The sequence below is a fragment of the Pseudoliparis swirei genome, chromosome 5 (assembly GCF_029220125.1).
Source record: "Pseudoliparis swirei isolate HS2019 ecotype Mariana Trench chromosome 5, NWPU_hadal_v1, whole genome shotgun sequence".
NCBI classification, from domain to species: Eukaryota; Metazoa; Chordata; class Actinopteri; order Perciformes; family Liparidae; genus Pseudoliparis; species Pseudoliparis swirei.
This window is the reverse complement of record NC_079392.1, coordinates 25,704,613-25,718,544: the sequence shown is the minus strand read 5'-3', so window position 1 is coordinate 25,718,544 and position 13,932 is coordinate 25,704,613. Positions and strand designations below refer to the sequence as shown.

General features: G+C 42.4%; 1 long non-coding RNA gene across 9 annotated transcripts; it reads right to left on the bottom strand.

Annotated features, from left to right (window-relative positions):
• Positions 1–5,023: 5,023 nt before the first annotated feature.
• Positions 5,024–8,227, bottom strand: LOC130194522 (uncharacterized). 9 transcript variants are annotated; one of them, XR_008831857.1, is made up of 5 exons: positions 8,055–8,226; positions 7,133–7,191; positions 6,730–7,061; positions 6,408–6,592; positions 5,024–5,594 (listed from the first exon to the last, which is right to left on the bottom strand). It is a non-coding gene; the product is annotated as an uncharacterized LOC130194522 (long non-coding RNA). The 9 variants fall into 9 exon arrangements; XR_008831858.1 differs by having other exon boundaries at positions 7,133–7,185; XR_008831859.1 differs by lacking the exon at positions 8,055–8,226 and adding an exon at positions 7,868–8,004 and having other exon boundaries at positions 7,133–7,185.
• Between the last annotated feature and the right edge of the window lie 5,705 nt (positions 8,228–13,932).

Here is a 13,932-nt window from a genome sequence, read left to right as displayed (position 1 = left end):
GTTGAACCACCGCGCTGGTCTCCACATGCTTCGTTCATAACTGAAGATGATTCCACTGGGTTGAGCAACATGCTCACATTCATCCTTGTTTTCATTATTTTCCGCTGACTTGGTTAAAATGTGAAAATCCAGCTGGTTTAATCTAATAAATCCTGAAAGTTATCCCACGATACCAAAATGTCCTGATATTGGTCTTTGAAAGTTTGAAAAGAATAACAAAATATGATGCTCATTTATCGGCAAAAAAAACAAAAGTCAACACTAACTGACAGCAGTTCTCTCTCCTGACCACCAGGGGGCGACTCCTCTGGTTGTATAGAAGTTTATGCTTCATGTGTTACAGCTGCATTCTCTCTCCTGACCACCAGGGGGCGACTCCTCTGGTTGTATAGAAGTCAATGCTTCATGTGTTGAAGCTGCATTCTCTCTCCTGACCACCAGAGGGCGACTCCTCTGGTTGTATAGAAGTCTATGCTTCATGTGTTAAAGCTGCATTCTCTCTCCTGACCACCAGGGGGCGACAGCAATAACTGTCAATATATAAAGATATTGATAATAGCCGCTTTAAAAACAGCCGGTCATCAAGGACTTTTTTTAATTATTCATGCACACTTTAAAGACAGTAAGTAAAAACACGAAATGTCAATACTTTGGCTGGCGCTAAGAGTACTTATGAACACACACACACACACACACACAGGAGGTAGATGACCACGGTGGATACTTTAAGTGCGCGTGGCGCTGGGCTTCGATGTCACGCATTACGTCACCTCGTCAACGCGAGCTGAACTACGGCGGCTTTCAGGCCGATGTGACAGCTTCACGACCGTTTTCACGCACGAGCGGCGTGGGGGGGGGGGGCTGGAGGTCCGGGTAAAGAGACCCCACAGTGCAACAACTTAACCCTCTGAACCGCCGCGGCGGGACGGCGTGTTTTCCTTTAAATGGTGGGCCAAAGTTACGCGGTTCATCGCGTCGTTATCGGGAGGTTTACGTCTTTACGGCGGTCCCTGAACGCGTCGCGTGTGACGAACGCTTCAGTCGGGATAAAAAGCAGCGGCTTTAAAATTGTGACGTTTCATCTAAAAGTGTTTTACTCGACACGTGATAAATTAATAAAGCTTTGACGAGATCTTGAAAAACAAACAAGAACACATCTGATTGGTTCACCTGAGACCAAAAGTCACGTGACCAAAATAATGTGAACCTTCAACTGAAGTGCAGGTCAGAGAGGAGAGGTTTAGAAATGTAAATACATATAAAATTGGGAGGTGAAGCCTACATTTTTTATTTTCTTCCAATTTTTGAAAAATAGAATATCAATGAAATTCAACATGATATACATAATATATATATCTTTACACGCGGTGCTTGTTCCTTGAGGTGCAGCCGTACATCCACGAGAGCAAAGGGTCAACGGAGTCGTGACGCGTTGTTCTTCCTCTCCCAGAGCGGCTCGTGTTTAGAGTTTCACTTGAAAATGAAATATTAAATATATATCCAGCGTGTCTAAAAAAACGAAATGAAAACATGCGTACGCGAACACGGCTCATCTTAAACCGTTAAATCCCAAACAACCTCCACGCTGATGGGAACCAGGCCGGAGCTCCTCGGAGGGGGATTACCTGAACCCCCCCGAGCTCGCCTCCTCCTCGCCTCCTCCGACTCTCACCTCGTGAAGATTGACACCATATGTTTTTAGAGATGAGGGGGGGGTGCATGCTGGGGCCTCGCTCGGTACTTTACCTTTACGTCAACATGGCGCCGGGCCAACATCGCCAGGGGGGAGGAAAGGAGGGGAGATCTCTGTCTCCTCACCTCATCCATCCTCACACCCCCCTAGCCTCCTCTCCTCTCTCCTCCCCTCCTCTCCTCTCTACATTTGTAACCCTCCTCGCCTCCTAATTTCATTCCAAATGTTTACGTGTGTTGATCAGATATATCTCTTCTAGTTGGAAAGAGGCCGCGTGCCGTAAAGCGTCCTAAAGTGTCGGAAAGCGTCATAAAGTGTCGTAAAGCGTCCGAAAGTGTCGGAAAGCGTCATAAAGCGTCGTAAAGCGTCCTAAAGTGTCGGAAAGCGTCCGAAAGTGTCGGAAAGCGTCATAAAGTGTTCTAAAGCGTCATAAAGTGTTTCAAAGCGTCATAAAGTGTCGTAAAGCGTCCTAAAGTGTCGTAAAGCGTCCTAAAGTGTCGGAAAGCGTCATAAAGTGTTCTAAAGTGTCATAAAGTGTCGTAAAGCGTCATAAAGTCTTCTAAAGCGTCGTAAAGCGTCGTAAAATGTCGTAAAAACTAAGAGGCACATTCTGAGTGCATAGGTACATAGGTGTCCAAAGAACGCTCCCGAAACCGGAGTTAAACCGCCATGTCACACACGTCTTGACCTGAAAATCATCCTTTCAGAATAAAAGCTCATTCTGAACATCCGACTGTTGCTGCGGTCGAAACGTTCCGCGATAAACGCAAAATGTGACGCTCTCTTTGTTTCAGTCCCTGGTTTGAATTAAAGACTTCCCGACACAACCGAAACAATATCTAGCTGCAAGGGGAACACACACACACACACACACACACACACACACACACACACACACACACACACACACACACACACACACACACACACACACACACACACGGGTAGCTAACAGCTGATTGCAGTTACCTCTCTGTGTGCCCGAAGACAAAAAACACTGAACGAGAGCGACTCACAGATTCAAGACGCCACTGTTGCTATTTTTATTTATTTCAAACCATTTTCACGCTTCAAACACCCAAATAAATAGAAGAAGTTGTGGAATTGAAGGTCAATTGAGTCCCAATCCGCTAACGTTTGTTCTTATTTGAGATCTTATTACGCTAGTGGAGACTGTGCTAAAGGAACTAACGAGTAATGGAGCTAATGGCCAATGGAGCTAACGGGTAATAGAGTTCACGGCTAATGGAGCTAATGGCCAATGGAGCAGATGGTTAAAGGAGTGAGCGATTAATAGAGCTAATGCCTAATGGAGCTAACGACTAATAGAGCTAACTCCTAATGGAGACAATGGCTAATGGAGCTAACGGCCAATGGAGCGAACGGCCAATTGAGCTAACGACCAATGGAGCGAAAGGCTAATGGAGCTAACCGCCAATGAAGCTAACGGCCAATGGAGCTAACCACTAACAAGCCAACGAGATAAAAGGAGAACCTGCTGTCTTCAGAGCAGAAATGTGATTTCCAGATGTTGGAGGAATGAGCAAACATTCAAACCCTTCAGGGAACATCTCTGCAGGGCCACAGTATTTCATTTAAAGTGGCATCTTGACACTCGATATTAACGCCGTTCATAAATACTGCAAGAAACAGTTTGATGAATTGTGCAGTCCTAGCATGAACTAATCAAATTGGACTTTTGGATTCACACTTTCATTGTTTTAAAATGGGCTGATAAACGGACTACTTGGCCAAGACAACCGGGCCGTACATCATGTTTTATCTGTAAAGGCAGAGGCATCATTTCATGTCGTGTCAAACAGAGAAACACTTTCTCATCCCGTTGAGTCATGCTAGCTTTAGCATTCCCAGCTGTTGGCACAAGTGTTTTTACTTTGTGAGCCACATCTTCACATGATGTTGGCTCGTCTTCTCAAGGAAACGGCTTTTTAGGATTTAAAAAAGGGACATGTGTTCATTTCCAGGTCAACACGTGTGTTTAGAGTATCGACGAGTACATGTTTACATGCTTTGATGTATAGAAGTCTGATTCATGTGTTGAAGCTGCATTCTCTCTCCTGACCACCAGGGGGCGACTCCTCTGGTTGTATAGAAGTCTATGCGTCATGTGTTGAAGCTGCATTCTCTCTCCTGACCACCAGGGGGCGACTCCTCTGGTTGTATAGAAGTCTATGCGTCATGTGTTGAAGCTGCATTCTCTCCTGACCACCAGGGGGCGACTCCTCTGGTTGTATAGAAGTCTATGCGTCATGTGTTGAAGCTGCATTCTCTCTCCTGACCACCAGGGGGCGACTCCTCTGGTTGTATAGAAGTCTATGTGTCATGTGTTGAAGCTGCATTCTCTCTCCTGACCACCAGGGGGCGACTCCTCTGGTTGTATAGAAGTCTATGCTTCATATGTTAAAGCTGCATTCTCTCTCCTGACCACCAGGGGGCGACTCCTCTGGTTGTATAGAAGTCTATGCGTCATGTGTTGAAGCTGCATTCTCTCTCCTGACCACCAGGGGGCGACTCTGGTTATATATAAGTCTATATAGTGACTCGACTTCTCTTGATGTATTCCTTCAGTAAATATTGTAAACATGAGTTCATGCACTGCAAAAACTCGGCCTCAAAAAACAAGAAAAAAAAGTAATAAAATGAGGGAATATTACTTGAAATAAGCCAAATTATCTGCCAACAGAACAGGAAAATTTGACTTGCCAAGATTTCTTAAAACAAGTAAAAGTATCTAGCCTTGAAGAACCCACAAATATCTTAAAACTAGTGTAGCCAGATGAAAAACAAGTAAATTTGTCTTGATACAATGAAACAATTTAAGAATTATTTTCTTAATATGTAGGAAAATGTGCTTAAATTCAGCAAATACAAGTACCATCATCTTGCAATAAGGATATATGTTAGGCAATATATCTTAAAATAAGTAATGTTACACTAAAAACAAGTACATTCGTCTTGATACAATGAAAAATGTAAGAATTATTTTCTCAATATGTAGGCAAATGTGCTTAAAATCTGGAAATGAAAGTACCATCATCTTGCAATAAGGCTATATGTTAGGCAATATATCTTAAAATAAGTAATTTTACACTAAAAACAAGTACATTTGTCTTGATACAATGACAAATTTAAGAATTGTTTTCTCAATATGTAGGAAAGTTTCCAATGCTCATGCAATATCTTGGAATATCATGAAATTTAGAGAGAAAAATACCATAATATGCTTAAAATCAGTAATTTGACAATGTATATCATACTAGAAATGTGTAGTTCTTCTGTAAACCCAATGAAAAACACAGTACAACTGTATAATATATTATGGTACTTTATTGAAAAGTTCCAATTAACGGTGAACATACAAGACATGACAGTAAGTTTTGTAAAAACAACAGTTATACTGTAAACTTTATTACAAAGTTCAAAGGAAGTTGCTGGCAACTAAAGTCACCAGAATTCCTTTGCAAAAACATGGTACAGTGTATAACAATAGGTTGGCATAGATTTTACAGTCAACATTTGATTATTGTAAATTACAAATGGAAATATCTTAATAACACCTTTTGGAAAACAAGATACAAACCATCGTTGATGAAAACCTTAAGAAACTAACATTCTGTGAAAAACAGGTTGAACTGATCCACTCACATGTGTTGTATACTCACAAAGCATTGTTGAGATCTTGAAGAAACAGGATGTGGACATGAAGGATATCCCATGAATAAGCAAAAGATTAGCCACTTGCCCAGAGTTGATGAAGAGCAATGAGTCTCTGTGTCCAGACTTCACTGAAGAGGGCACCCAGCATGGTAGAGTCTCACACAGACACAAAGTTCAGGAAGTTCTTCTTGAAAACTCGTATGTTGACATCAGGTGATCCTCTCTGCAGCCAAAAAAACAAAGCAAAGGCAAAGTTAGATTGATGCAGTGCTTGAGCATGATACTGAAACAGATACACATTCACTGCCTTCTGGTAAACTGAGCTCCAATGATAAACTCACCTTTATAGTTAAACAATATTAATAAGTCAGGTTCAATGTTGAATAAGGACTATTTTAGCATAAAGGCATCATTACAATGTGTTACATGTCTGTAATCTTGCAGCCTACAGATGAGTCCACTCAGGCAATCAAGACCATCATCACGTTTCACGTGGTTCGGGTTTCCAACCAGAGTAACAGCCCATCCAATTAATTCCATCATTTAAAAACATGTTTGTATTTTTTTAAGATACACTAACATAAAACCTTTTGATGTACCCCTATAAGCAATAACACAATTTGTATTGCAAAAAAAGGATAAACTAGATTACAGTCGAGCCTGTTGTGGATTTGTATAACTGAAATACTCAGTGTACAATAGCTGATATATCTTCCTCCGCCTTACATTTAAATTGTTTTAATGAGACCCAGTCCAATTGCAAACAATGCCCTCCTGCATTTATCATTACATTTATAGTACATGTCACCTATGTGCAAAGACAGAGTTGCAAACCTATTTAGGGTGGATTTGGGAAAGATAGTACACATGACGATATGCCATAGAATTAATGAAATGTTTCTGCTATACGTGGAACTAAATTTAAGGGGGATATCAGTTCAAACCACAAGAAAATTAATTGAGGATGATCAATTGAGGGAGGTTTGAGTTGTGCTTGCACCTATCATTTGCTCTACTGAACTACATCACCGCTTACCTCGATTTAGCCTCGACAAGACTGGTGTCTGAGTCATTAGGTCCAGACTGAAGACAGGTGGGGACCGAATCTCCTGCAGACATGCCATGATGTTCAGGAAACTGGAACTTAAGGCAGGCGTAGTCATCATTACTGCTTGAAGACTCACAGGTCAACCGGTTGTCTGTGGGCTGACATGATTCTCTCTACAGCCAGAAAAAAGACAATTGAAAAGATTAACAATAATATAACTTTAAATAGCATTTACAACATGACAAAGTGGTTCCAACAATAACAATTTATTCTGTTGTTAAATTAACACACTGAACTTAAAACCACTTACCACCGTTTATCCTTGACAACTTGCATCCGATCATGGGTCACACTAGTGGAACAGCAAAGAAGGTGTTGAGGTTCATGCTGGTAGTCGTAGTCACACCTAAAAAGAAAGAGTAAGGAGATAAAGGACAAGGGGAGGACATACATCCTCTTCAGTAAAAACAAAATCATCTCAAGCATCAACTTTTGCTCTTTTCAATGCCAAGGTTGTAAATCAAAATGAAAAGGCTAGATTCACACTTAAGTGCCCCATGTCGTCGTCATCATAGCGGCCAAGGTTTGATTTCCGGTGGGCCCTTTGCTGCAGATCCTCCCCTGTGGTGCTTGTGTGCGTCTCTAACACAAATAAAGGAAAAACATCTTAAAAAATGTCATGCTTCTTGCATTTAAATGGATTATAATCTCACCGTGTTGCTGGGTGTCATTAAGGTCACGAAGTTGTTCCATCCAAATTGGATGACTATGTCTGAAAGGTGGCAGGAGAAAATAATTAGCATTTTACAATAAACTAAATGTTCTTAATAATCTGTACATAAATGTAAACATCGACTCAAAGGACACTCTTTGGTGACGTCCTCATCTGATAATGTGGACGGTAAATGAAGATTTGATCATGAAACCATCCCCTCACTGGACAGCTCACGGTGCACGGAGCTTCTGAGGAGCTGTGAGCTGTCATGTCCGCCACAGCGCAGTTATAAGCGTCATGTTAACAACAGTCACGTGAACAGAGTCCCGACCACGTCAACAGCATCACGTAAAGAGCGTCACGTGAACAGAGTCCCGACGTCACGTGAACAGACCTGTACAATAACGTGTCTGGTCACGTGACTGTCCGGACTGACCGCTCCGGTATATGTGAGCTTGTCTATACATGTCTGCGTGGAACCAGTTTCAAAGCACTTCAATAAAATGGTCGTTATTAGATGAAGTGTGTAGCACGTGACCCCTCAGGTGTCTTAACCCACCTGCCACAGTAATGAACCTATAATACGAATGTTAGCTACACATTGCCTGAGCTAACATGTGGTAAAGTAAGCTAATGTTAACTCCTTCAACACAGAAACCGACAACCTACGTTACATCGACGATGTTAAAGAAACGTGAAGACACTTAACCATCAGATAGCTAAGTTAACTTACTCTTGACGTCCAAGGCGACACAGAACTGCAGAACACCATGCCTCGAATTCAAAAGTAGCTACCCGCTAGCTCACACGAGGCTAGCTCAACTCCTCACCAGAGAGCCGAGTAGAAACCTCAGTGTCACTAACGTTGCCCATTCAATACAACGTTACTCTCTGAAATTAAATTAAGTTGGCATTCTTACCTCAAGAAGAGCTGTCATGTCAGGAGGCTGTCGTTCCCTCTGTGGCGTTTCGTCACTGAAGCCGGAGAGCAGCGCGCTGCCCAAAGTGCGGAGAAGAGGCGCGAAACCGGGTTCAACAGTTCAATCTGTGATCGTTGCTTTCTGATCACTGCACCTGGCCTCTCTCTCTCTCTCTCTCTCTCTCTCTCTCTCTCTCTCTCTCTCTCTCTCTCTCTCTCTCTCTCTCTCTCTCTCTCTCTCTCTCTCTCTCTCTCTCTCTCTCTCTCTCTCTCTCTCTCTCTCTCTCTCTGTTCTCTTGTCTGTCTCTGGCTGTCTGTGCTGTTTTCTTCTCTAGTAACTAGATTATTTGAAGAATACAATACAATAAAATGAAATCGCAGGACAGGACATATTACATTTAAGAATTTAAATAATAAAGGACATTAAAAAAATTTAAAAAATGAAAGTAAATACAGTGTATATTAAGTGAAAGCGGTGTAATGTTCATTGATGTTGTTCAATTTGAGGAGGATCTGGCCAGAGGTGATTTATTGTAAAGTCTAATAGTTGCCAGGAATGTTCTCCTGTAACTGGAAGGTTCTCCTGTATCTGGAAGGTTCTCCTGTATCATGAAGGTTCTCCTGTATCAGGAATGTTATCCTCTATCAGGAATGTTCTCCTGTAACTGGAAGGTTCTCCTGTATCAGGAATGTTATCCTCTATCAGGAATGTTCTCCTGTATCAGGAAGGTTCTCCTGTATCTGTCCTTGTGAAGCGGAGCTGAAGCAGTCTGTTGAAGAACGTGCTCCGCTGTCCCTGCAGTAGGTGGTGGAGAGGGTGTGGTCCATGTTCTCCAATATGGACAAACATTTCTTCATGTCCTCCTCTCCACCTGTTCCGGATAGTCCTCTTTGCAGCCAATGATGGAGCCGGCCTTCCACACCAGTTTAGTGAGTCGGTTGGTTTTCTCCAGTTACAATGCTGCTCCCCCAGCAGAGTACGGAGAAGTCCAGAGAACTGGTCCAACAGCCTGGTAGAACATCACCAACATCTCAGAGCACTGGTCCAACAGACTCGTAGAACATCATAATTGAGATTTTTCATATATTACAAACATTTGAGGACTTCCTTGAAAACCTTCAAAGGAGTGCATTTGTTTTCTTCTCGTTTTTTAAACCGCTACCAAGCAGGGATGCTAAGTGCTAGATATTGCCAGCCTACATGGTTGGGCCCCATTTGGGAGTGGCTACAACCTGGAAAAGAAAGCTAAGATCTGACATGTTTAGAAAAAAGAAGCTAAAATCAGCCCAAACTCTTAACAGGGTCTCAGATTTATAAAGCCACACACCCTCTTCAAGTCCTGGATTTCAGACAGCCAATTAACTCTTGTGGGTGTTTTGGAAATTTCACCCTTCATCTCATTGTAGGCCCTGTCTTGAGTGTTTGTGTTCAATTTTGGATATCCAGGACTAATATTTAGGAGATTATGACCATTTTTGCACTTATCAAAAAATATGCGAATATAAGAGAATAAGGCCCAATTTGACCATTTGGACCTTTTTTGGGGGCCCTTAAATTGCAGCTATCAGTCCCAAACTTTAGGGTATTCATATTCAGATGTCCCTCTAGAGGATCCACATCTCTAAGTTGCTTGAAAGTACGAAAAATTAATTAAAAGACTGGTTTTAAGGATTTTCCTCTTGTGAAGGTTTTGGAGGCGATTTCACCCCATGACCTCAATGTATTATATTTAGGTAAATATTATATTCAATTCAATTCAGTTTATTTGTATAGCCCAATTTCACAAATTACAAATTTGTCTCGGAGTGCTTTACAATCTGTACACATAGACATCCCTGCCCCAAAACCTCACATCGGACCAGGAAAAACTCCCAAATAACCCTTCAGGGGGAAAAAAAGGGAAGAAACCTGGAGGAGAGCAACAGAGGAGGATCCCTCTCCTAGGATGGACAGATGCAATAGATGTAATGTGTACAGAAGGACAGATTTAGAGTTAAAATACATTCAATGAATATGACAGAGTGTATGAATAGTTCATAGTAGGCATATTCCACGATGGAGACCTCCACGATCCATCAGGCAGATGGCGGTGGGGAGGAGGAGGGCGGAGTCTCAACAGGACAGTGGCGTAGTCATGAGCAGGAATTCCACGACCCAGACGATCCATCAGGCAGATAGGATCTATGCCGTCTCATAGGGTCCGATGACCCCATGAGACGTAAGTCAAAAGGACTTCCGGGAGAAAGCAGAGTTAGTAACGTGTGATTGAGAGATGAAAATTCATCCTTAAGGAGAGAAAAAGAGGAGATAGGTACTCAGTGCATCCTAAAACGTCCCCGGCAGCTATAAGCCTATAGCAGCATATCAAGGGGCTGGACCAGGGCAAACCTGATTCAGCCCTAACTATAAGCTCTGTCAAAGAGGAAGGTCTTAAGTCTACTCTTAAACGAGGTGACTGTGTCTGCCTCCCGGACTGAAATTGGAAGCTGGTTCCATAAAGAGGAGCTTGATAACTAAAGGCTCTGGCTCCCATTCTACTTTTAAGACTCTAGGAACTACAAGTAGTCCCGCATTTAGTGAGCGTAGCTCTCTAGTGGGGCAATATGGTACGACAAGCTCCTTAAGATATGATGGAGCATCACCAATCAAGGCTTTGTAGGTTAAGAGAAGAATTTTAAAAGTGATTCTTGATTTTACTGGGAGCCAGTGCAGAGCAGCTAGTGCAGGAGTGATGTGATCTCTTTTCTTAGTTTTAGTGAGAACACGAGCTGCAGCATTCTGGATCAACTGGAGGGACCTAAGAGATTTATTAGAGCAGCCTGCTAATAAGGAGTTGCAGTAATCCAGTCTCAAGTAACGACAGCGTGAACCAATTTTTCTGCATCTTTTGAGACAAGATGTGCCTGATTTTTGAAATATTACGTAGATGAAAGAATGCAGTCCTTGAGATTTGCTTTACGTGGGAGTTAAAGGACAAGTCCCGATCAAAGATAACGCCAAGATTCTTTACAGTGGTGTTGGATGCCAGGGCAATGCCGTCTACAGAATCCACATCACCAGATAATTGATCTCTGAGGTGCTCAGGGCCGATTAAAATTACTTCGGTTTTGTCTGAGTTTAACATCAAGAAGTTGCAGGTCATCCATGTTTTATGTCTTTAAGACATGCTTGAATTTTACAGAGTTGGTTGCTCTCCTCTGGTTTTATCGATAAATATAGTTGAGTGTCATCTGCATAACAATGAAAGTTTATGGAGTGTTTCCTGATAATATTGCCCAAAGGAAGCATGTATAAGGTAAATAAAATTGGTCCAAGCACAGAACCTTGTGGAACTCCGTGATTAACGTTGGTGGTTATCGAGGCGTCATCGTTTACAAATACAAACTGAGATCGATCTGATAAATAGGATTTAAACCAAATTAGTGCCGTGCCTGAAATGCCAATCGACTGCTCCAGTCTCTGTAACAGGATGTCATGGTCAATGGTGTCGAATGCAGCACTAAGGTCTAACAAGACCAGGACAGAGAGGAGTCCTTTATCTGCTGCCATTAAGAGGTCATTTGTAATTTTCACCAGTGCCGTCTCGGTGCTGTGGTGTTTTCTAAATCCTGATTGAAATTTCTCAAATAAACTATTATGATGTAGAAAGTCGCACAACTGATTTGCGACCACTTTCTCAAGGATCTTGGAGAGGAAGGGGAGGTTAGAGATCGGTCTGTAGTTAGCCAATACCTCTGGATCCAGAGCGGGCTTCTTCAGGAGAGGTTTAATAACAGCCACCTTGAAGGAGTGTGGTACGTGGCCTGTTAGCAGAGACACATTGATAATATCTAATAGAGAGCCGCCAATTAAAGGCAAACGTCTTTAAGCAGCCTCGTCGGGATGGGGTCCAAGAGACAGGTAGACGTGTTCTAAGTAGAAACCGTTGAAAATAATTGGTCACGGTTGATAGGAGAAAAACCCTCCAAATATACACCAGGGCATACAGCGGTTTCCAAGGCCATTCCACTTGAGGACAGATTGGCACTGGTTATGGGCAAGAGATTATTAATCTTGTCCCTAATAGTTAAAATCTTTTCATTAAAGAAGTTCATAAAGTCATTACCACTAAGGTTTATAGGAATGCTCGGCTCCACAGAGCTGTGACTCTCTGTCAGCCTGGCTACAGTGCTGAAGAGAAACCTGGGGTTGTTTTTACTTTTCTATTATTGATGAGTAATAGGCTGCTCTGGCATTACGGAGGGCCTTCTTATATGTTTTAAGACTATCTCGCCAAACTAAGCGGGATTCTTCGAGATTAGTTGAACGCCATATGCGTTCAAGCTTTCGTGACGTTGCTTCAGTTTGCGGGTCTGAGGGTTATACCAGGAGCAAACCTCCTCTTCCTCACTGTCTTCTTCTTCAGAGGGCTATCGAGTCCAGTGTCATTCTCAGAGAGCCTATGGCACTGTCAACAAGATGATCAATCTGGGACGGACTAAAGTTAGACCAGGAGTCCTCTGTTATATTGAGACGTGGTATCGAATCAAATACAGAAGGAATCGCTTTAAATTTAGCTACAGCACTATCAGTTAGACATCTAGTGTAGAAACTTTTGACTAACGGAGTACACTCCGTAGTATAAATTCAAAAGTTATGAGGTTGTGGTCTGACAGAAGAGGATTCTGTGGGAAGACGTTCAAATGCTCAATGTCAACGCCATAAGTAAGAACAAGATCAAGCGTGTGGCCAAAGCTGTGAGTGGGTTTCTGTACTCTCTGACAGAAGCCAATCGAGTCCAACAAGGAGATGAATGCAGCACTAAGGCAATCATTATCAACATCCACATGGATATTAAAATCTCCAACAATAATAACTTTATCGGTTTTAAGAACCAAACTTGATATAAATTCTGAGAATTCAGATATAAACTCTGAATATGGACCTGGTGGCTGGTACAGAATCACAAATTGAATTGGCTGTAGTGTTTTCCAGGTTGGATGTGAAAGACTAAGAACAAGGCTTTCAAATGAGGTGTAGTGTAATTTTGGTTGAGGATTAATTAATAGGCTCGATTCAAAGATGGCTGCTACTCCACCTCCTCGACCGGTGCCTCGAGGAATGTGAGTATTAATATGACTTGGAGGAGTCGATTCATTCAGGCAGACATATTCTTCATGGCTCAGCCAGGTTTCAGTTAGGCAACATAAATCAATGTGATTATCTGATATTAAATCATTCAGTAACACAGCTTTAGATGACAGAGATCGAATATTTAGGAGACCACATTTAATAGACCTATTTTGTTGCACTGCTGAAATAATTGTGTTAACTTGTATAAGGTTGTGTACGACTCCTCTTCTGCTTACTTTTGATTTATTTAATTGAAGTGGCCGTGGGACAGACACAGTCTCTACTCTAAAGTCATGGGTGGGTAACTGCTCGAATGGAAGAGCAGAGAGCGGTGTGAAACTACAACTCTGCTCCCGGTTCCTGATCTGAACCCTGGGTTGTCATGGATTAAGTCCGTGATCAACTTGGTCATATTCGCAGAAATGAGACGCTCCGTCCAACGTGGGATGAATGCCCTCTCCTCATCAGATCAGGTTTTCCCCAGAAAGTCTTCCAGTTGTCTCGTAGCCACATTATTCGCTGGGCACCACCTCGACAGCCAGCGGTTGAAAGACGACATTCGGCTTTACAATTTGTCTGTCTGCAAATTTGGGAGAGGGCCAGAGAAAATTACGGTGTCCGACAACGTCTTGGCATAGCACACACACCGATTCCACATTAATTTTAGTGAGTTCAGCGGCGGGCTCGGCGTCATTACCACCGTGCGGTATTACAATCTGACTGTATCTCCGCTTATCCTTAGCCAGCAGCTTCAAACAAGACTCCA